This window comes from Narcine bancroftii, chromosome 3 (genome assembly GCF_036971445.1).
Source record: "Narcine bancroftii isolate sNarBan1 chromosome 3, sNarBan1.hap1, whole genome shotgun sequence".
NCBI classification, from domain to species: Eukaryota; Metazoa; Chordata; class Chondrichthyes; order Torpediniformes; family Narcinidae; genus Narcine; species Narcine bancroftii.
Genome location: NC_091471.1, coordinates 132367806 through 132392111, shown reverse-complemented (window position 1 = coordinate 132392111; position 24306 = coordinate 132367806). Strand labels below are relative to the sequence as shown.

Sequence of the window (24306 nt, the reverse complement as noted above, 5' to 3'; positions counted from 1 at the left end):
CATTCTGGGCCCCCTTTACATTCTGGGCCCCCTTTACATTCTGGGCCCCCTTTACATTCTGGGCCCCCTTTACATTCTGGGCCCCCTTTACATTCTGGGCCCCCTTTACATTCTGGGCCCCCTTTACATTCTGGGCCCCCTTTACATTCTGGGCCCCCTTTACATTCTGGGCCCCCTTTACATTCTGGGCCCCCTTTACATTCTGGGCCCCCTTTACATTCTGGGCCCCCTTTACATTCTGGGCCCCCTTTACATTCTGGGCCCCCTTTACATTCTGGGCCCCCTTTACATTCTGGGCCCCCTTTACATTCTGGGCCCCCTTTACATTCTGGGCCCCCTTTACATTCTGGGCCCCCTTTACATTCTGGGCCCCCTTTACATTCTGGGCCCCCTTTACATTCTGGGCCCCCTTTACATTCTGGGCCCCCTTTACATTCTGGGCCCCCTTTACATTCTGGGCCCCCTTTACATTCTGGGCCCCCTTTACATTCTGGGCCCCCTTTACATTCTGGGCCCCCTTTACATTCTGGGCCCCCTTTACATTCTGGGCCCCCTTTACATTCTGGGCCCCCTTTACATTCTGGGCCCCCTTTACATTCTGGGCCCCCTTTACATTCTGGGCCCCCTTTACATTCTGGGCCCCCTTTACATTCTGGGCCCCCTTTACATTCTGGGCCCCCTTTACATTCTGGGCCCCCTTTACATTCTGGGCCCCCTTTACATTCTGGGCCCCCTTTACATTCTGGGCCCCCTTTACATTCTGGGCCCCCTTTACATTCTGGGCCCCCTTTACATTCTGGGCCCCCTTTACATTCTGGGCCCCCTTTACATTCTGGGCCCCCTTTACATTCTGGGCCCCCTTTACATTCTGGGCCCCCTTTACATTCTGGGCCCCCTTTACATTCTGGGCCCCCTTTACATTCTGGGCCCCCTTTACATTCTGGGCCCCCTTTACATTCTGGGCCCCCTTTACATTCTGGGCCCCCTTTACATTCTGGGCCCCCTTTACATTCTGGGCCCCCTTTACATTCTGGGCCCCCTTTACATTCTGGGCCCCCTTTACATTCTGGGCCCCCTTTACATTCTGGGCCCCCTTTACATTCTGGGCCCCCTTTACATTCTGGGCCCCCTTTACATTCTGGGCCCCCTTTACATTCTGGGCCCCCTTTACATTCTGGGCCCCCTTTACATTCTGGGCCCCAAGGCTTCAGCCAACTCACCCTCATAATTAATCTGCCACTTTTCTAAGGTATTGGTGTCACAAGACTTATACCACCAGGTTCCGGAACAGTTGCTACTCCTCCACTATCAGACTCCCAAACAACACTCATTCAATGACTCTTACCTTGTACATTATTTATTACTCTATTTTTTTTTTTGTTTTACAGGTCTCTTTGTAACCTAGTTATCTTTCTCGTTCCGTTTTCAGTTACCAATAAGTAGAAATTCAGCCTGGCTGCAAGAATCTCAGGATTGTATGCGATGTCATGCATGTATTCTGACAATAAATTTGAACACTGAATTTTATTCCCGCTTAAACCTCCAAGACAAGACTCAAGGATTCTGTTTTGTTATCACCTGTTCCAGTTTCAATTCACATTCTATGGTTTCTCAGTGGTTACTGAGCAATGCGAGGTCTTTGCCAGTGATGCCAATTTCAAAGGCAAGCAACAACTTGACATCAAAGCACCATTTCACCAAGTATGATGCTTATAAACCTGAAGTTAATGTCCAACGAGAAAAACACTTAAGTTACTCTAATCCTCCCCTTCATTGTAGTTTTGTGGGCATTCATACCATCTCTTCCAATTAATGGTTGGGGGCTGTCCTGCCAATGCCAAGGTCCTTTCCTTGGCTCCTCACATTTTCTTGAGGATCGTCATTCGTCTCATTTAACCAGCCCCGATTTCTAGTATTCTAATGAACACTCTCAAAAAAAAATTAACTCTTTCCATAGATCAGTGGTTCTCAACCTTTTTCTTTCCACTCATATACTACTTTAAATATTTCCTACGCCATCGGTGTTCTGTGATTAGTAAGGAATTGCTTAAGGTGGTTTGTGTGTTGGAAGGAAAGGTTGAGAATCACTGCTCTAGACCCAATTGTTACTGAAATATTTTGCTTGAGAAAAATTGTCATTGACCCATTTCCTATGGAGTTATGAAATAGTGCACATTAGAAGTCAATCAGGTACGATTAAAACAGTGGTTTTCAAACATTTTCTTTCCACCCACATACCACCTTAAGCAATCCCTTACTAATTACAGAGCACCTATGGCATAGGGAATACTTAAAGCGGTGTGTGAGTGGAAAGAAAAAGGTTGAGAGCCATTGCCATGCTGAACTTATTACATCAGAATCAGAATTTATGGTCAAGAAATTCAGTGTTTGCAGAAGCATCATGGTGCAAATATAACCATCTTACAACATTACTATTAAAAAAACAATAATAGTGCACGTCAGACAGTGTCTTTGGTTCACTGATTATTCAGAAATTCGATGGCAGCGGGGAAGAAGCTGTCCTTGTGCGGTTGAGTGCTCATCTTGAGGCTCCTGAACCTTTTCCTTGATGGTAGCAGAGTGAAGAGGGAATGGCCTGGTTAGTGAGGGTCTTTGAGGATTGAGGCTGCTTTTTTAAGACACCTCCTCATGTAGATGTCCTTGATGGAGTGAAGTCTGGTATTTGTGATGTCACAGGCTGAGTTAACAACCCTCTGGAGTTTATTCTTGTCCTGAGAGTTGGCGCCTCCATAACAGGCAGTGATGCAACCAGCCAGAATGCTCTCCATGGTACACTTGTAGAAGTTTACAAGAGTCTTCGGTGACATACTGAACTGTTTCAGACACCTCTCAAAGAATAGATGCTGGCGAGTCTTCTTTGAGATTGCATCAATGTGGAAGCTCCAGGACAGATCCTCGGAGATGTTAACACCCAGGAATTTGAAGTTCTTGACTCTCTCTTCTTCAGACTCCTTGATGAGGACTGGGTCAAGTTCCCCTGACTTGCTCCTGAAGTCCACAATCATCTCCTTGGTTTTGCTGACGTTGAGCACAAGGTCGGTGTCATTACACCATTCAACGAGTTGATCTATCTCCCTCCTGTACCTTCCTCATTATAGTTTGTGATTCTGCCAACAACTGTGGTGTCATTGGCAAACATAGATGGTACTGGAATTGTGCCTGATCACACAGTCATGGATGTATAACATGTACAGCAGTGGGTTAAGCACACATCCTTGGGGTGCGCCTACGTTGATAATCAGTGAGGAGTAGACATTGCTTTCTATTCGTACTGACTGTGGTCTTCTGATGAGAAAGTCAAGAGTGGGGTACAGAGGCCAAGAGTGTGTAGCTTCTTGACCATCACTGGGGGAATAATGGTATTGAAGGCCAAGTGGTAGTCTATGAAGAGCAGCCGTATATATGAATTGCTGTTTACAAGGTGATCCAGAGCTAAATGGATAGCCACCAATTTTGCATCTGCTGTAGCGTGATTGTGACAATAGGTGAATTGCAGTGGATCCAGATCTTTACTTAAGTACATGTTAATTCTGGCCATGACCAGCCTCTTGAAACATTTCATCACAGTACAAGTTAGTGCTACTGGATTAGAGTTAGCCTAAATCATATCCTGATTTGGGAATTCAAATATCTGGGAACCCACGTTAGCAAATATAGCCACATCCACCACAGCTTCTGATTTCCCATCCATTAAATGCCTCAATGTGAGACACTGCATCAAGAAGGCAACCATCATAAAAGACCACCAACATCCTAGTCACAACCTCTTCTCACTGCCACCTTCAGGCAGTAGGTAAAGAAGGCCAAAAACCAGGTCCTCTCGGTTTAAGAACAGTTTCTTTTTAACTAAATTAATAATGACTCTAGTATCGGCTCATTGCAGTGATAAATTTCCACTGATAAAATTCTCTGTGAAAATGTTTAAATTCAAAGTCTAAGGTGCCTTTTACACAGCCACTTTGTTTCAGGATATTTGCAGCTTTTTTTAAAAACACTACACCCTCTATGTAAAAGGCTCCAACATGGCCGTCAGTCATCCCCCGACCCCTCTCCCCCCTGTGGCAGCCCGCTCCCTCTGCCCCTACTCCCGCAACAATGACCACTCCCCCCATGTCAGCGACCTCACTCCCCTCAATTATGGCCCCCTCCCCCCCTCATGGCAGTGACCTCTCTCTCTACCCCCAATCATGGCAGACACTTCAGCCGGGGTTTCCATGTGATGTCACAGCACAAGCGCTGACGTCAGAGGAGTAACTGGGTCAGCCATTTTTATTTTCAAGCCGCCAGTGGACGAGACCTAGGTAAGTTTAACTGGGTTCCCTGACTACCTCCGAGGTAGGGCAGGGACCCTGTTGATTTTGGAGCCCGCTGACTGGGTCAGATCCTTTCAAGCTGCCTTGTGAGTGGGGCACCAACCAGTCAAATTGCCCAGTTAACCCAATTTTACAGAGCAGCTTGAAAGTCCCTACTGATGTGTTGCTGGGAGGAGAATGAGAGATGATTTAATTCATAAGTACATAATTCATGGTTTAGAAGTAAGGTGACTTGGTCTTTCAAAAAAAAGGGCTTGATCATTCATGAATAAGATAAAAAGTATGTTTCAAAGGGTAATGAATCTGGAACTCAACAGAAGGAGATTGCGAATGCTCAGTTATTGAATGTATTCAAGACAGTCACTGACAGACCTTCAGGTATTAAGGGATAGGAGATTAGTGTTAGGGAGTTGCATTGTGATCCCACTGCCCCACTCTCATCTGTCCCCAGTTGTTTCTAGACACCTTGTGCTGTGAGCAAGCTGGTCTGTGGGTTTGTCCTCATTTTGAACAGCCTGAAAACCCCCAATGTTATATTTTTTTAATCTGTCACCAGCCTCCAACGATAGTTAGAAGTGATTAGTAAGAGATTACTTAAAGTGGTGAGTGGAAAGAAAAAGTTTTAAAACCACTGTTTTAATCATATCTAATTGACTCATTATGTGCAGTTTCATAACTCGAGAGGAAATGGGCTAATGACAATTTTTCAAGCAAAATATTTCAGGAACAATTAGTTATAGAGCAGTGGTTCTCAACAATTTTTTCCCACTCAAAAACCACCTTAAGCAATCCCTTATTGAGCACCCATGGGATAGGGATTACTTAAGGGGTATATGAGTGGAAAGAAAAAGTTTGAAAACCATTGCTATAGATTAACACTTGCAGTAGATTTTCCTACTCTTATAAATTGTGCATGTTTTATTAAATTGTGCACATATTTTCCCACGCTCTTCTATAAATTGTGCTTGTGTATGTTTTATTCCCACTATGATTTTCCCATTCTCTTCTATTAATTGTTATTTGTTAATAAAAGTAAAATTTGATTGCAAACCCTTGCGTCCAGGCTCATCTCTTTCGAACTTGACACTTTCTCAACACAATGACCAGTGCAGGGGCTGATAGCAGGCCGCCGGGAGAGTCTCCTGACAGCCTGCCACCAGCCATTTTTTTTGAGGGAAAAAAAGTGTCTAACATACCGTCAAATATGGTATGTTATATGTGGCACTAGATGCCGACGCTGTTGTGTTACACGTCCTGGCTCTTTCCTCCCAGATTGCCGGCTTGTTGTGTAAAATGACATATAACCCAGCATTACGCCAGCTTTGTTTGGTTCAGCTATTCATCTGACAACTTTTTTTGCATCCTTAGGAACCGTCTTATATTCTTTTTACACAGAAAACCTGCAATATTGCCGTAAAAATCTAGTATTAGGCCAAATTTGGTCTAGCTCATGTGCTTCAGGACTTTGAGATAATTGGGTCCTTGATCCAGTGATCAGGGACTTGAGCCCCTCTTGGAACACTGATCACGGACTGTGCCTGACTCTATACTATTGTAACTTTTTTTGTACTAGGATAACTGAATACTTATTACCTTTTGTGTTTATTTTGTCTATTTTAATTCAATTATACATACTGTTGACATTTTTTTGAGTTCAGCTGAAAGCAAGAATTTTGGTGCACGTGTACACGACAAATCATCATGAATCACATTTTGTTTACAGCTCTAATCAATGCATACAGTAACATCCAAACATGCAATAAGGGATTTGCCAATATATCACTAATGAGAAACTAATCATAAATACAAACACAAATTATCCCCAGAAGCAGAGATGGCCAAGACAAATCACAAGGGATGTGCAAATTATAATGATTTTGATCTACTAGAGGAAAACCACGTTCTCTGGTTAGAGAATTGGTGATAAATGTGAGTGTTTAATGTTCTCTTGCAGCATTTCAACAAAAAAAAATGCAAGGACTGATAGAAGTCAGATGCCATTCCCACAAGAAAATAAATGTTTGAAGTAGTTGAGGTTGAGAGTGGAGAGGAATGTTTTGGTATGCTCCCACAAAGTGGCAGCTCAAGCTGATTGGGCCAAATAGCACTTGGCCTATAAACAATGAAAATGAGTCACATGAATTCGCCCATCATTATTGAATGAAGATCTACCGACCAATGCCTGAAGAGGGTGCACAAAATCAGTGAACCGGTGCGGACTCGAAAGGCCAACATGGCCTGTTTCCGCTCCGTAAATGGTTATATGGTTATAACTGATCAGCAAATTCACGTTGGCAATCCATCAAGCTATTAAGCCTGCTCGTGAAAAGATTAATTTGTCTGTTTGCAAACCACAGGGTTCAATGCCACAAGCATGAACTTTTATTTTCTTTAAATTTGTTATAAAGTTTTGCTGAAGAAGAGTTGTCAATTTAATCTTCTTTGTTCCAATTTGGAAAAAAAGTTAAATCTGAACAAGACTTTTAACAATTCTGTTCAATTGCAGCAGACAAATTCAGTTTCATGTGCACGCTTTCTTGGATATTGGTCTGGGTACACACAGGGGTTTATTGCAGTAATTTATTTTGTTTTAAATTCAATTTTAATTCCAAGATAATAATTGTAAACATTTTTTAACATGAAATGAGAAATGAATATTGTTCAATTTTACATTTCCAAAAAAATAGAAACCTCATTGTTCAAATCACATCACCTGGTAGTCTGGAGAACAATGGGGCTTGGGCCAATTCCAATCAGTAGTGTATAGTGTAAACATTATTAAATTTGACACTTTCCATGGAGAGCAGAGTTTCACTTGAGATTTCCACTTATTTCTTGACAGTCAACAAAACATCTACTTACTTTCACTCAATTTAAAAATCATTGAATATACAACCGAGAAAGGAGCCACTTTACATTCCTAAATCTCAGCTTGGGGCACACTTAAAGTTACACATACATCATCATTCAAAGACTGATCAGAAAACAAACACTCAAGTCTGAGAGATCATGATGAATGTCAATAGAATGTTCAGTTATTTTACTTCTTTTGGCACAATAATTAGAAATGAAGTCAGCCATGAAACAACCCAGAATTCATAAAATCCCTCTCCAAACCACTTCAGCATTCAATCATTTCTTCAAAATCCAGAGATTATAACCGTGAATACAGGTCATTTCCAGTTCTTAACCATATAACCACTTACAGCACAGAACAGGCCAGTTCGGCCCTACTAGTCCATGCCGTAACAAATTCCCACCCTCCTAGCCCCACCGACCAGCACCTGGTCCATACCCCTCCAGTCCTCTCCACTCCATGTAACTATCCAGTCTATCCTTAAATGTAACCAATGATCCCGCCTCAACTACGTCTGCCGGAATCTCATTCCACATCCCTACCACCCTTTGCGTAAAGAAATTTCCCCTCATGTTCCCCTTATAATTTTCCCCCTTCAATCTTAAACCATGCCCTCTAGTTTGAATCTCCCCCACTCTTAATTGAAAAAGCCCATCCATATTTACTCTGTCTGTCCCTTTTAAAATCTTAAACACCTCTATCAAGTCCCCCCTCAATCTTCTACGCTCCAGAGAAAAAAGCCCTAGTCTGCACAACCTTACCCTGTAACTCAAACCTTGAAATCCTGTCAACATTCTCGTGAACCTTCTCTGCACTCTCTCTATTTTGTTTATATCTTTCCTATAATTTGATGACCAAAACTGTACACAGTACTCCAAATTTGGCCTCACCATTGCCTTGTACAATTTCATCATAACCTCCCTACTCTTGAATTCAATACTCCGATTTATGAAGGCCAACATTCCAAATGCCTTCTTCACCACACCATCTACCTGAGTATCAGCCTTGAGGGTACTATTTACCATCACTCCTAAATCCCTTTGTTGCTCTGTACATCTCAATAGCCTACCATTTAATGCACATGACCTATATAGATTTGCCTTTCCAAAATGTAACACCTCATACTTATCTGTATTAAATTCCATCAGCCATTTCTCAGCCCACACTTCCAGCCTTCCTAAATCACCTTTTAATCTACGGTAATCTTCCTCACTGTCCACAACATCACCAATCTTTGTATCATCCACAAACTTGCTTATCCAATTCTCCACCCCTACTTCCAGATCGTTAATATATATAACAAACAATAGTGGACCAAGGGCCGATCCCTGAGGAACTCCACTAGTCACCGGCCTCCAATTGGACAAACAATTTTCTACCACTACTCTCTGACACCTCCCATCTAACCATTGCTGAATCCATTTCACTACCTCCTTATTTATACCTTATGCCTCCACCTTTTTTCCTAACCTCCTGTGGGGAACTTTGTCAAAAGCTTTACTAAAGTCTAAATAGACAACATCCACAGCTTTCCCTTCATCAACCTTTTTTGTAACCCCCTCGAAAAACTCAATCAGGTTTGTCAAGCATGATCTACCCCTGACAAAACCATGCTGATTACTCCCTATCAATCCCTGTACCTCCAAATATTTGTAAATACCATCCCTCAGAACACTTTCCATCAACTTACCCACCACAGACGTCAGACTCACGGGCCTATAATTCCCAGGTTTAAATTTGGACCCTTTCTTAAACAACGGAACCACATGAGCCACCCTCCAATCATTTGGCACTACCCCCGTGACCAGTGACATCCTAAATATCTCTGTTAATGGCCCCACTATCTGTCCACAAGCTTCCCTGAGTGTCCTTGGGAATATTTTGTCCGGTCCTGGATATTTATCCACCTTTATCTTTTTCAACACAGCCATCACTACCTCCTCGGTTATCCTTATATGCTTCATGACCTCCCCACTATTTTTCTTTACCTCAACTGGTTCAATATTTTTTTCCCTAGTGAATACCAAGGCAAAGAAATCATTCAAAATTTCCCCCATTTCCTCTGACTTCTCACTCAGCCTACCCTCGCTATCTACAAGGGGTCCAATTTTATCCCTCACTAATCTTTTACTTTTAATGTACCTATAGAAACCCTTTGAATTTATTTTTACTCTATGCCTCATGCAGAACTTTTAATGTAGAATGCAACTTAAGGCACTTTCAGGTGGCCAAAATATCCCGACGTAAAGCCATATATTCTACCCCTCTGCGGCTTAAAGAAATCTCTTGGTGCCTGCCACATTGACCACCGCCAGTGGGCTGATATCGCCTCCAACCATGCATCTTGGTGCCTCACAGTTCGACAGGCAGCAACCTCCTTTGAAGAAAACAGCAGAGCCCACTTCACTGACAAAAGACAAAGGAGGAAAAACCCCACACCCAACCCCAACCAACCAATTTTCCCTTGCAACCGTGCCTGCCTGTCCCGCATCTGACTTGTCAGTCACCAACGAGCCTGCAGCAGATGTGGACATACCCCTCTATAAATCTTCGTCTGCGAAGCCAAGCCAAAGAAAGAAAGATGCGGCTGTCAGGAGGCACCTGAAAGAGCAGGAGGTGCCTCTGAGGCGCACTTTCCAACTCTTCTCCGAGAGGGATAATTGCCTGGAGCACTGTCCCCCTAGGCACCTGAATGCAGCCGCCTGAAAGCGGCTGCTAAGGTGATGACAATCAGCTGGCCCCCCTCCCTACTGCCCCTTGGCGCGGGACGTCAGGGCAGACTGGCTGCGCGGGACGTCAAGCAGGGCCGCCCCAGCGCCGGCATCCCGCGACAGCCGTCCAAAGGGACAGGAGCCAGAGTGCGCTCCGAGGCGCCTCACGTGCAGCTGTCCCTTTCAGGTGGCCAGTGCTGAGCTTTTAGCACTGCCACCTGAACGACCATTCCACAGGTCTGAATCTGCTTCTGCAGGCTTATTCTTGGCAGAGAATGCACCTGAAAGTGGCTTTATTTAACATGTTTCATTCTTTATAACTTTTTCTCAACCATGCTTTATGGCAGAAAAAAATTAGTTTCCCCCCCTCCTCCAAAAATAAAAGGTAGGAACATCAATTCAATGTGCTCGCTCTTCAATTTCAATTCTGGTCTTTCATGTCACATTTTTTGGCAACCCAAAAACTACAATCAGAGCCATTCACAAAAAAATTACATTTAGTATTGCCATTTCAGACAACACCAAATGAGTCTTTTTACAGCTCAAACTAAACTATTCATTTTTCTTTGTCAGGTGCAAGACTTCACTGCATTAAATTTCAATTGCCATTGTTCAACACATTTACACACGTCTTGTTCAACTCATTTTTTTTTATAACTAGTGCTGCCTCCTCCAATTCCACTACCCTGCACAGCTCTATTATCCACAAATCTGACAGCATGGAGTTTCAGATTCGAGTTTTTTTTTTAAATTGTTTTACAAAAGCAGCAGTGATCTCAACGTCAAGCCCTGAAGCACATCAACTCAATTATTTACCTCACACAACTTGTTTCCCATCCCTAAAACAGTCTTAAAATTTAAACATTTCTACAGAGAATGTTATCACTGCAACGTGCAGATAGTAGAGTCATTATTAATTGTTTTCAAATGAAAATTTGTAAAAAAAAAAGACACTAAACATTTCTCAACATTTTTTCAGATATGGCTCCCCTCTGCTCAAATTTTATGGGCCCCTTTCCCTGTGAAGCAATCAAGTCCATACATCTCTCTAACAGAATGCAGAAAAATAAAAAATATTTTTGTTACTTGAGGTGAAAAGAAAACAAACCTTTTATTTAAATGTGCAGTGGTCCCCTACAGGGGGTAGAGGGGCAGCATGCTGCCCCCCCCCCACTGAGATTGGCTGTACTTAACAAGCATTCCTGGAAAAAAAAGTGCACGCATCTATCAATGAAAGAAAATTAATCATCTAGTTTCTCCATGAACTGAGGAGATTTCCCAACTAATCACATCCTATAAATCTCGCTACCTTCAGTGGATTAGCCAATTTGTTTTCAACATCCATGCCTATGCATTGCAATAACCATATAACCACATACAGCACAGAACAGGCCAGTTCGGCCCTACTAGTCCTTGCCGTAACAAATCCCCACCCTCCTAGTTCCACTGACCAGCACCCGGTCCATGCCCCTCCAGTCCTCTCCTATCCATGTAACTATCCAGTCTTTACTTAAATGTAACCAATGATCCCGCCTCGACCATGTCTGTCGGAAGCTCATTACACATCCCTACCACCCTTTGCGTAAAGAAATTTCCCCTCATGTTCCCCTTATAATTTTCCCCCTTCAATCTTAAACCATGTCCTCTAGTTTGAATCTCCCCCACTCTTAATTGAAAAAGCCCATCCACATTTACTCTGTCTGTCCCTTTTAAAATCTTAAAACACCTCTATCAAGTCCCCTCTCAATCTTCTACGCTCCGGAGAAAAAAGCTCCAATCTGCACAACCTTTCCCTGTAACTCAAACCTTGAAATCCTGTCAACATTCTCGTGAACCGTCTCTGCACTCTCTCTATTTTGTTTATATCTTTCCTATAATTTGGTGACTAAAACTGTACACAGTACTCCAAATTTGGCCTCACTATTGCCTTGTACAATTTCATCATAACCTCCCTACTCTTGAATTCAATACTCCGATTTATGAAGGCCAACATTCCAAATGCCTTCTTCACCACACCATCTACCCGAGTATCAGCCTTGAGGGTACTATTTACCATCACTCCTAAATCCCTTTGTTGCTCTGCACATCTCAATAGCCTACCATTTAATGCACATGACCTATATAGATTTGCCTTTCCAAAATGTAACACCTCATACTTATCTGTATTAAATTCCATCAGCCATTTCTCAGCCCACACTTCCAGCCTTCCTAAATCACCTTTTAATCTACGGTAATCTTCCTCACTATCCACAACACCACCAATCTTTGTATCATCGACAAACTTGCTTATCCAATTCTCCACCCCTACTTCCAGATCGTTAATATATATAACAAACAATAGTGGACCGAGGACCGATCCCTGAGGAACTCCACTAGTCACCGGCCTCCAATTGGACAAACAATTTTCTACCACTACTCTCTGACACCTCCCATCTAACCATTGCTGAATCCATTCCACTACCTCCTTATTTATACCTAATGCCTCCACCTTTTTTCCTAACCTCCTGTGGGGAACTTTGTCAAAAGCTTTACTAAAGTCTAAATAGACAACATCCACAGCTTTCCCTTCATCAACCTTTTTTGTAACCCCCTCGAAAAACTCAATCAGGTTTGTCAAGCATGATCTACCCCTGACAAAACCATGCTGATTACTCCCTATCAATCTCTGTACCTCCAAATATTTGTAAATACCATCCCTCAGAACACTTTCCATCAGCTTACCCACCACAGACGTCAGACTCACGGGCCTATAATTCCCAGGTTTAAATTTGGACCCTTTCATTACCTCCCCACTATTTTTCTTTACCTCAACTGGTTCAATATTTTTTTCCCAGTGAATACCAAGGCAAAGAAATCATTCAAAATTTCCCCCATTTCCTCTGACTTCTCACTCAGCCTACCCTCGCTATCTACAAGGGGTCCAATTTTATCCCTCACTAATCTTTTACTTTTAATGTACTTATATTTTTACTCTGTCTGCCAAAGCCTCTTCGTGCCTTTTTTTGGCCTAATTTCTTTCTTAAGATTCCTTCTACACTCCTTGTAGTCCTCCTTCAAATTGTCAGCTCCCTGTTCTTTATACCTTTTGTACACCTCCCTTTTTCTCTTAACCAAATTTCCAATATTCCTTGAAAACCAAGCCTCCCTATGACTTCCAGCCTTTCCTTAGATCCTCACTGGGACATAACTACTCTGTACCCTCAAAATTTCTTTTTTGAATATCCTCCATTTTTTATTTACACCCTCACCTGAAAATATCCTGTCCCACTCAATACTCCCCAAATCCCTTGTGTGAAGAACACACAAGTGGCTTTACTTCTGAATTTTATAAAATATTTCAGAACTTATTAATTCCATTATTGATGGAAGTATTGAAACAGGCGACAGAGATTCATTCTTTTCCAGACTCTCTTTCTCAATCAATTATTAGTTATTCTTAAGAAAGATAAGGACCTATTAAAAGCTGGGTCTTATAGACCAATTTCATTACTGAATGTTGATTATAAAGTTGTAATGAAGGTTTTAATTAATAGATTGGCTAAATATTTACCAGATTTAATTCATTTAGATCAGGCGGGTTTTATCAAAAATCGTCATTCGACAAATAATATTGTGGAGTTGATTTCTTTGATTAACACTTCTCGGGAGGGATCCAACCTACCAACGGTTATTTGATTGGATGCAGAAGAGGCCTTTGATAGAGTAAAGTGGAGTTTTTATTTAAAGTTTTAGAGAATTTTTAATTTGGCCCAATTTTTAATCGGTTGGATATAGAAGTCCTACTTCCAGAGTTGTCATGGTTGATTTCTTTTTCTTTTCTTTCGGGTAGGCTAGTGGGGGATGGGGTTGGGTGGGTGGCGGTTTTGTAGGGGGTTAGTTTATTGAAAATATCATGTTTTTTGAATTGTTTTTTATTCATTAATTGTATGTTCCAATATATGCATCATGATCTAATAAATATTCAAAAAAATAAGAACACACAAGTGTCAGTTGCCAACACATCCAACTTCTTGCCCAACCAGTGTACCGTGTTTTCAATCATATCACGTATACACATATAACACACAGAAAATTATAAATTGTATAAATATATTTTCATATAACATTCATACCAATATACCACGCAGGTGTAGTATTCTAAATTTGGAATGACAAAATTAATTTGCATTTAAATAGAACATGAGACAAAGCACATACCAGTGTCTGCCAGTTAATCTCCCGCAATTAAAACCCAGTCAACTTCCCCCAGAGGTGTCAATCACCCAAGGTTTGGAGAGGAATCAATTAAAGAGATCAAAGATAGACTTCAGAGTCAAACAGGATTTTAATTCTAATGTTGCCTCAAATCAGAGGCACTTGATATGTTAATCTCCTCCCTCAGGGAGGAATCTGGGCAATTAACATTGATAAGGTGCAGTTCCCTAGCCAGAATGTCCTGTTTATAGAAATACCGTGGCATCTGTATGAAGAGATATTCCCAAGATCAAAATTTCCTATGCCCGCCCTAAATTGTGCACGTTCATTGCCACTATTACATTCTCATGCTCTCTATAACATTCCTATGCTTGCCATAAATTGCTGCCATGTCTTTGCCACAGCCGCTGTTATATTCCCATATCTGCTGTAGATTGCCAGTTCAACTTTCCTACATTCACTATTAATTGTGCATGTTCTTTCAACATGTGAAAATATTGTTGTACAACACACACATGCATGTAACGCGCGGGGAGGTGCCTAGTTTGTAAAATACGCATATAACGCGTGATATATGCGTAAAAACAGTACAAACCAAGAAGATGCCTTAGTTTAAAAAAACTGATGAGACCAAGGTAAAAGCACAGAATACTGGACATTAAATGGCATCTTCACTTTCGGATGCAAAAGGTTCTGCAAAAGAAAGAAAAAGAGATCAAACCAGCCTTAAACCCAAAGTCTTCTTTGGCTTGGCTTCGCGGACGAAGATTTATGGAGGGGGTAAAAAGTCCACGTCAGCTGCAGGCTCGTTTGTGGCTGACAAGTCCGATGTGGGACAGGCAGACACGGTTGCAGCGGTTGCAGGGGAAAATTGGTTGGTTGGGGTTGGGTTTTTCCTCCTTTGCCTTTTGTCAGTGAGGTGGGCTCTGCGGTCTTCTTCAAAGGAGGTTGCTGCCCGCCAAACTGTGAGGCGCCAAGATGCACGGTTTGAGGTGTTATCAGCCCACTGGCGATGGTCAATGTGGCAGGCACCAAGAGATTTCTTTAGGCAGTCCTTGTATCTTTTCTTTGGTGCACCTCTGTCATGGTGGCCAGTGGAGAGCTTGCCATATAACACGATCTTGGGAAGGCGATGGTCCTCCATTCTGGAGACGTGACCCATCCAGCGCAGCTGGATCTTCAGCAGCGTGGACTCGATGCTGTCGACCTCTGCCATCTCGAGTACTTCGACGTTAGGGATGAAAGCGCTCCAATGGATGTTGAGGATGGAGCGGAGACAACGCTGGTGGAAGCGTTCTAGGAGCCGTAGGTGGTGCCGGTAGAGGACCCATGATTCGGAGCCGAACAGGAGTGTGGGTATGACAACGGCTCTGTATACGCTTATCTTTGTGAGGTTTTTCAGTTGGTTGTTTTTCCAGACTCTTTTGTGTAGTCTTCCAAAGGTGCTATTTGCCTTGGCGAGTCTATTGTCTATCTCATTGTCGATCCTTGCATCTGATGAAATGGTGCAGCCGAGATAGGTAAACTGGTTGACCGTTTTGAGTTTTGTGTGCCCGATGGACCCAAAAGTACAGAAGGAAGACAAAAAATAAATTGTTCTCAATGCATGAGCAGACAAATTTGGAGGTGATGTTGTGTCGGACTCTGGCTTTACCTTACTCTTAATTTAGTCTATGTGTGGTCTGAGTCCAGCGTGTTCTTTGAATGAAGTGATAGGAGAAGGTATTCGGTTCAACAGTCAATTTATTACACAGCACAAAAATAAAACTTAACAGAGCTCTGGGTCAATCGTTAGTTCATAGGTCACCTGCACAGTGAGCTATTCCCCAAGACTGACTCCTATTGTCCAGTTGGCTGTTTATATAGATCAACCTTATCATACAGAACAAAAGTTGTCTTCCTTTGCTAGATCTTTTTGCATAAGGGTTATCACAAGTCATCTCCTGTTTTGCAGATATCTGGGGTGTAGCGCTCCCATCTTAATCCTCCAGGCCATACTATCCTGTTGTTTTGATCAGAAATTAATTCATCCCCAGATATTTCTAATCACCATTCTGTTCCTGTCTGGCCAATTTCTGCTGTTCTCTTTAACACCTCCTCATGCCTTAATCTTCCTCCTAGACTGGTTTTCCATTCCCTTTGTTTCTTGCAGGCCATTCTTTGTTCTGGTCTGGCCTGTGTCTCCTGTGCTACCCACCACCTCCTTCAGTTTGAGCATTCCTCCTAAATTGTTTTATGCATTTCCTCTCCCTGTATTTGGGAGCAGACAACTTTGCTCAGCCAACTTTGCTCCATGCTGTGATTGCCACTTAATCACATTCCTCTTTTCCCCTGAACCATGCAGTAAATATAAACTTATTAATTAATCATTTCTTTCATAATGTTTTAACCCCAAGATTCCAACAGTTGACAACAATCATCATGCACCAAATTGCCAATTTACTCAGTGAGCAACATCAACCTCCACCAATTAAAGTATACTTTGGCTTGGCTTCGCGGACGAAGATTTACGGAGGGGGTAAGAGTCCACGTCAGCTGCAGGCTCGATTGTAGCTGACAAGTCCGATGCGGGACAGGCAGACACGGTTGCAGGGGAAAATTGGTTGGTTGGGTGTTGGGTTTTTCCTCCTGTCTTTTGTCAGTGAGGTGGGCTCTGCGGTCTTCTTCAAAGGAGGTTGCTGCCCGCCGAACTGTGAGGCGCCAAGATGCACGGTTTGAGGCGATATCAGCCCACTGGCAGTGGTCAATGTGGCAGGCACCAAGAGATTTCTTTAGGCAGTCCTTGTACCTCTTCTTTGGTGCACCTCTGTCACGGTGGCCAGTGGAGAGCTTGCCATATAACACGATCTTGGGAAGGCGATGGTCCTCCATTCTGGAGACGTGACCCACCCAGCGCAGCTGGATCTTCAGCAGCGTGGACTCGATGCTGTTGGCCTCTGCCATCTCGAGTACTTCGATGTTAGGGATGAAGTTGCTCCAATGAATTTTGAGGATGGAGCGGAGACAACGCTGGTGGAAGCGTTCTAGGAGGCGTAGGTGATGCCGGTAGAGGACCCATGATTCGGAGCCGAACAGGAGTGTGGGTATGACAACAGGTCTGTATACGCTTATCTTTGTGAGGTTTTTCAGTTGGTTGTTTTTCCAGACTCTTTTGTGTAGTCTTCCAAAGGCGCTATTTGCCTTGGAGAGTCTGTTGTCTATCTCGTTGTCGATCCTTGCATCTGATGAAATGGTGCAGCCGAGATAGGTAAACTGGTTGACCGTTTTGAGTTTTGTGTGCCCGATGGAGATGTGGGGGAGCTGGTAGGCATGGTGGGGAGCTGGCTGATGGAGGACCTCCGTTTTCTTCAGGCTGACTTCCAGGCCAAATATTTTGGCAGTTTCCGCAAAACAGGACGTCAAGCACTGAAGAGCTGGCTCTGAATGGGCAACTAAAGCGGCATAGTCTGCAAAGAGTAGTTCACGGTCAAGTTGCTCTTGTGTCTTGGTGTGAGCTTGCAGGCGCCTCAGATTGAAGAGACTGCCATCCGTTCGGTACCGGATGTAAACAGCATCTTCATTGTTGAGGTCTTTCATGGCTTGGTTCAGCATCATGCTGAAGAAGATTGAAAAGAGGGTTGGTGCGAGAACACAGCCTTGCTTCACGCCATTGTTAATGGAGAAGGGTTCAGAGAGCTCATTGCTGTATCTGACCCGACTTTGTTGGTTTTCGTGCAATTGGATAATCATGTTGAGGAACTTTGGGGGGCATCCGATGCGCTCTAGTATTTGCCAAAGCCCTTTCCTGCTCACAGTGTCGAAGGCTTTGGTGAGGTCAACAAAGGTGATGTAGAGTCCTTTGTATTGTTCTCTGCACTTTTCTTGGAGCTGTCTGAGGGCAAAGACCATGTCAGTAGTTCCTCTCTTTGCGCGAAAGCCGCACTGTGATTCTGGGAGAATATTCTCGGAGACACTAGGTATTATTCTATTTAGGAGAATCCTAGCGAAGATTTTGCCTGCAATGGAGAGCAGCGTGATTCCCCTGTAGTTTGAGCAGTCTGATTTCTCGCCTTTGTTTTTGTACAGGGTGATGATGGCATCACAAAGGTCCTGAGGCAGTTTTCCTTGGTCCCAACAAAGCTTGAAAAACTCATGCAGTTTGACATGCAGAGTTTTGCCGCCAGCCTTCCAGACCTCTGGGGGTCTGGAATTAAAGTATAACATCTCTACAAAAACACCTGGAAGGGTTCTTCAACAAAGGCTGAATTGGGTTAATGAATGGGTTCCATTTTTATAAATGTAAATTGGAAAATACAAATATAATTTGATATGGTAACCAAACTCCCACAGTATTGTAAAGAATGGCATCAAAAATACACGATGGATTTTTAAAAATTACTAAATGTCGAAAGAGCAGTAACTCTAAAGCAGGGGTCAGCAAACTTTTTAAATCATCAACCTCTTTGTGGAATCCTTGATCTCTCATAGACCCCCAAGGATATAAAATAAATAAATAAATAGTATCAATGATTAATTTCTCTATAGCCTAGACACTTATCAACCCCAGGGGTCAATATAGTCCATTTTGCTGACCCCTGCTCTAAAGCAAATGTACATACAAACTTATTAACTTAATATTTTATGAGTTTGCTCACAAGAGTGTACATAAGGTGGGTGTTTGTTATCTGGGTACAAACTGTAAATCATATGCATACAAACTGATTTGCTTCTAACAGCTGTTGGGGGAGTAAGCTTGATTGAAAAGGAAATTCACCAGGACAAGATAAAGTGTGAGGACCTGCTCCTAAAAGAAAGTTAAAACTGTTTGTACAGCAATACAAACATTATCTGCAGTAAAACAAAGGAAATAAATAGAAGTGTGCATTGCAATTAACCAAGCAGTGGGATTGCAGAAACGTTAGACAGCTCTTTAGGCATTTCAACTCACTCAACAAGGATTGGCTTGTATAGCAAGATGCAATAAAAGTAGTGAAAATTACATCTGCTGTCCAGAACTTGCCATGTCTGCAGCCAAGCTGTCCCACAAGTTACAGCACTGGCACCAATACAACAAAGTGGAAATCAAATCTGGCTAATGAGCTGGCACCCTATCTATTCTCAATCAAGATAATGGAAGCTGGCATTAACAATGCTATCAAGCAGTTGGTAGTCATCAGTAACCTGCAAATTGATGCTCAATTTGTATTTTACCTGAACCACTTGGTTCCACTTATTCACTCTCTCATCTGAGCAAGAAAAGTTATCCATGTTACTGCCATTGAAATAATAGCAGCATTTGATCAAGAGTAGCATCAAGGACTCCTGGTAAAATTTAATGGCTATACAAAGGAAATCCCACCAATGATTGGAGCCATACCTCACACAAAGGAAGACAATTACAATGGTTCATCATTCCCAGCCCAAGGACAACACAAATCATCAAATTTGGGGAATTCAATTTTTATACAGCTCATACTGTTGACCATGGTAAGTTCCTACGTCATTCGAAGTGTTGGGAGCTCAGGCAGCAGGACCAGGTGGCAAGACCACATTCAGGGCATTAGGAGCTCGGATGGGCGGGCTGCTGGAGTGTCAGAAGCTCAAATGGGCAGGTGGCCTGGGCCAAAAAAGTGGGGTGTTGACTTTTACATGGGTCATACAAAAACACACAATTTTTGAGCCAAAAAAGGGTGGGGGGGGTCAACTATTACACAGATTCAACAATTACACAAACATACATGATTAGTCAGGTCAGAACCCTCTTTCTACAAGGTCAGATGATTTTTATTGATAATTCCACTGACAAAGATGGATGTCAGAGGAGGCAGTGGGATGTTGAATTCAAGTGATGTGCAAGAAAGTTCACAATAACCCTTGCAAGTCAGAAGTGATTCTACAGCGTTCCCAACAAACACATTTAGTTACTTCGTGCGCACATTGTGGTTGTCTCAACTGAAAGATTTAGAAATGAATTGCTGCCTCATCAAATATAGTTGGATGTCACCATACCCCAGCTTTCTCAAGAGACACCCCAAACTCAAATTTAAATTCTTCACCCCAATGTCATCAACATTCACCTGCATCTCCTCCATTTCCTGCACACAGGCCCTTCTCCCCCCCCCCCCACCCCGAGTCACAACAACAGGGTTCCCCTCATCCTCCACCCATCAGCTTCTGCTTCCCACACATTATCCACTGCAATTACCACCACCAGATACATCATTCCAAACACTAATGCCACACTGATGTGTCTGTCCATTGCCTTGTATTCTTCCAAATAGAGGCCACTACCAATTGAAGGAATGGCACTTGGTATTCTGTCTCAGCAGTCTCCAATAAGAAAGCATCAATATCCCCTCCCCTGCTGTTTTTCCAGCACATTTGTGTATAGCATAAATCTGATGAAAAGTCATTTGCAGGAAACTAACTTTTTAATCACGGATTAAAATTGCTTTTCTTTCCAACATTTACTTTCGAGTTCTAAGTGTTTTATTTTACTCCCAACCCACACCCGCCTTCATTCCTCTATTATTTATATATTCTCAGGTAGGTTAGATGAAATTAACAAGACAATCACTCCTCTAGTCTCATCTAATCCCCCTCTGTTGTCTGCAGACCTCGTCTTCCTCAGCCAACAAAAAAATTGTTGATTTCTAAAATCATTAAAAAGCTTAATCGGAAACATTACCCGTTTTTCTCTATACCGTGTCCTTCAAAATTATTCCTGATAGATGTGCAATACTTGGAATTTATAAGGAATGTCTTTACCCCAGAGTGGTGAAAAAATGGAACTCTTCGCCGCACAGAGCGGCTGAGGTAAAGTGCCTGGATTAATTTAAGGCTACATCCACATCGGGAGTGATTGGAAGGATGAGGTTAATGAATGCGGTGGAATAAACCAGAACACGTGCTAGCTGAGCCAAATGAACCAGTTCTGGTTTGTCGATTCCGTCCGACACGTACTAACTGCGGTGAATCGTGTAACCAGTGAGGCGGGGAGGATTTTGCCCGATAGATGTGCCCAAAGTTGACTTTCCCAGCACTGTGTTGCAGACGAGAATTTCTAGCGTGAACACGACGCGAGGTGTTTAAATTTCAAATGCACATTTTTTAACTGCAAACACAGTCGCCTTTGATTCAGGTTCGCAAATAAATTGGAATGCTGACAGCGGAGCGGCAAGAGCACGGACTCGAGCTTTCGACGGGTTTCCCCATCTCCAGAGATTCCTCTTCTATTCAGCGGACTTTGTTTTTCCGCTTGCTAACATCGGCGCACAGCAGACGCTGGTGTAGCCGGCAGGCGCTCCGAGACCCCTCAAAATTACTTCTCAACTCTCACTTCCCACACAACCCGCCCCTCCTTCCCACACAGCCCGCCCCCCCTTCCCACACAGCCCCCCCCCTTCCCACACAGCCCCCCCCTTCCCACACAGCCCCCCCCTTCCCACACAGCCCCCCCCCTTCCCACACAGCCCCCCCCCTTCCCACACAGCCCCCCCCCCTTCCCACACAGCCCCCCCCCCTTCCCACACAGCCCCCCCCCCCTTCCCACACAGCCCCCCCCCTTCCCACACAGCCCCCCCCCTTCCCACACAGCCCCCCCCCTTCCCACACAGCCCCCCCCTTCCCACACAGCCCCCCCCTCCCACACAGCCCCCCCTTCCCACACAGCCCCCCCCCTTCCCACACAGCCCCCCCCTTCCCACACAGCCCCCCCCTTCCCACACAGCCCCCCCCTTCCCACACAGCCCCCCCCTTCCCACACAGCCCCCCCCTTCCCACACAGCCCCCCCTTCCCACACAGCCCCCCCTTCCCACACAGCCCCCCCTTCCCACACAGCCCCCCCTTCCCACACAGCCCCCCCCTTCCCACACAGCCCCCCCTTCCCACACAGCCCCCCCCTTCCCACACAGCCCCCCCCTTCCCACACAGCCCCCCCCTTCCCACACAGCCCCCCCCTTCCCACACAGCCCGCCCCCCTTCCCACACAGCCCGCCCCCCTTCCCACACAGCCCGCCCCCCTTCCCACACAACCCTCCCCTCCCTCCCACACAACCCTCCCCTCCCTCCCACACAACCCACCCCCCCTTCCCACACAACCCGCCCCCCTTTCCCACACAACCCGCCCCCCTTCCCACACAAGCCCCCCTTCCCACACAACCCTCCCCTCCCTCCCACACAACCCTCCCCCCCTTCCCACACAAGCCCCTCTTCCCACACAAGCCCCCCTTCCCACACAACCCGCCCCCCCTTCCCACACAACCCTTCCCCCCTTCCCACACAACCCTTCCCCTCCTTTACTTACAATTCTCCCAAAACTCTTGGGAATTCCACGAGCAGCGCAGAAGGTGCCGCGGCTGATACTCGCCAGCCAGTCCGCGCTCCACCTGTCCGTCTCCAACCCCACTTGCAGCCACTTCCAATCTGCGCCACGCGGTCCGAGTCGCCAGCTCCAATCCGATCCGCGCGCACCTTCCCCAGACCCCTCCGCCTGCGGATGACGTCACGCGTACAACGAGCCACGAGGGTCCCAGTGGTATTGAGGGAACGGCTGACAAGATTTTTTTTGCCATTTGTATCAAGTCTTTCAGATAGCGTGCTAGTGATCCTCCTGACCACTAGAGGGAGGTGGAGACTAGTTTGTGGCAGCTCAGTTGGATTCAGGATGGATGCCACCACAGGATCCTGAGTGAGTTCTGCTTTAACTAATTAAATATAGTTGTTTTAAAGAACCCAAGTTTCTTTATTACATTAAAAAGAAACATCACAGCTTTCACATGGCTCCAGACCTTCAGAGCCAATGAAGAACCTGAGACCAACATCAACCATACAAAGCAGAGTGAAGGTTAAATGCAGGCTTTAATAAGGTGATACATACAGCTCGGCTGCACCATTTCATCAGATGCAAGGATCGACAATGAGGTAGACAACAGACTCGCCAAGGCAAATAGCGCCTTTGGAAGACTACACAAAAGAGTCTGGAAAAACAACCAACTGAAAAACCTCACAAAGATAAGCGTATACAGAGCCGTTGTCATACCCACACTCCTGTTCGGCTCCGAATCATGCGTCCTCTACCGGCATCACCTACGGCTCCTAGAACACTTCCACCAGCGTTGTCTCCGCTCCATCCTCAACATTGGAGCGCTTTCATCCCTAACGTCGAAGTACTCGAGATAGCAGAGGTCGACAGCATCGAGTCCACGATGCTGAAGATCCAGCTGCGCTGGGTGGGTCACGTCTCTAGAATGGAGGACCATCACCTTCCCAGGATCGTGTTATATGGCGAGCTCTCCACTGGCCACCGTGACAGAGGTGCACCAAAGAAAAGGTACAAGGACTGCCTAAAGAAATCTCTTGGTGCCTGCCACATTGACCACCGCCAGTGGGCTGATATCGCCTCAAACCGTGCATCTTGGCGCCTCACAGTTCGGCGGGCAGCAACCTCCTTTGAAGAAGACCGCAGAGCCCACCTCACTGACAAAAGGCAAAGGAAGAAAAACCCAACACCCAACCCCAACCAACCAATTTTCCCCTGCAGCCGCTGCAACCGTGTCTGCCTGTCCCGCATCGGACTTGTCAGCCACAAACGAGCCTGCAGCTGACGTGGACTTTTTACCCCCTCCATAAATCTTCGTCCGCGAAGCCAAGCCAAAGAGAGAAGACATACAGCTCGGTCCTGCCTCTGTGCAAGCCCAGGTCAGAAGGAGGAGCATGAGCTCCGATCTGCTCTGTGTCGTAGGTACTGCTGGACTTCTGCACACATGAATGCAGCACCCCTTTCGGGGGTATATATAGCTAGGGTACCCACACATGCTGAAAATAGATTGCAGGCACTTTATTACTGCAGCTGCTGACACAACAGGGCATGGAATTGCGAAAGGGAAGTGGGAGTATTCATCTATGGCATTAAGGAAATAGACGTTCCTGTCGTAGGAGGGGACGGGCCTTTAAAGTCAAAGCTGAAGCGTTCAAAGGGTTCGGTGGCTTTTATCAATGTAACCCTGTCTGGCCAGTAGAACTGTGGTTTACATTCCACGCAGATGGGACAGCCCTTTTTTTACTGTCCTTACCTCCACCGAGAACGGGAGATTGTGGGTCCTTATGAAATGGAACAATCTAGCGACCCCTGGGTGGCCTTGCTCATTGTGCAAGCTCTGCAGTAGGGACGTTTGATTAGGGCCACGCAGAAGCCCCTGGACAGCGCACCTGGGAGCTCATTGAGCTTCC

General features: G+C 44.7%; 1 protein-coding gene across 15 annotated transcripts in view; it reads right to left on the bottom strand.

Moving 5' to 3' along the window:
- prom1a (prominin 1a) overlaps positions 1-22606 on the bottom strand; it is a 239385-nt gene extending 216779 nt beyond the window's left edge. For 3 of the 15 annotated variants that reach the window (XM_069925137.1, XM_069925135.1, XM_069925136.1), the window contains exon 1: positions 22382-22602. The gene's annotated coding sequence lies outside the window, so the exon portion shown is untranslated. The other 12 variants (XM_069925140.1, XM_069925138.1, XM_069925142.1 and 9 more) reach the window with 8 other exon arrangements.
- Between the last annotated feature and the right edge of the window lie 1700 nt (positions 22607-24306).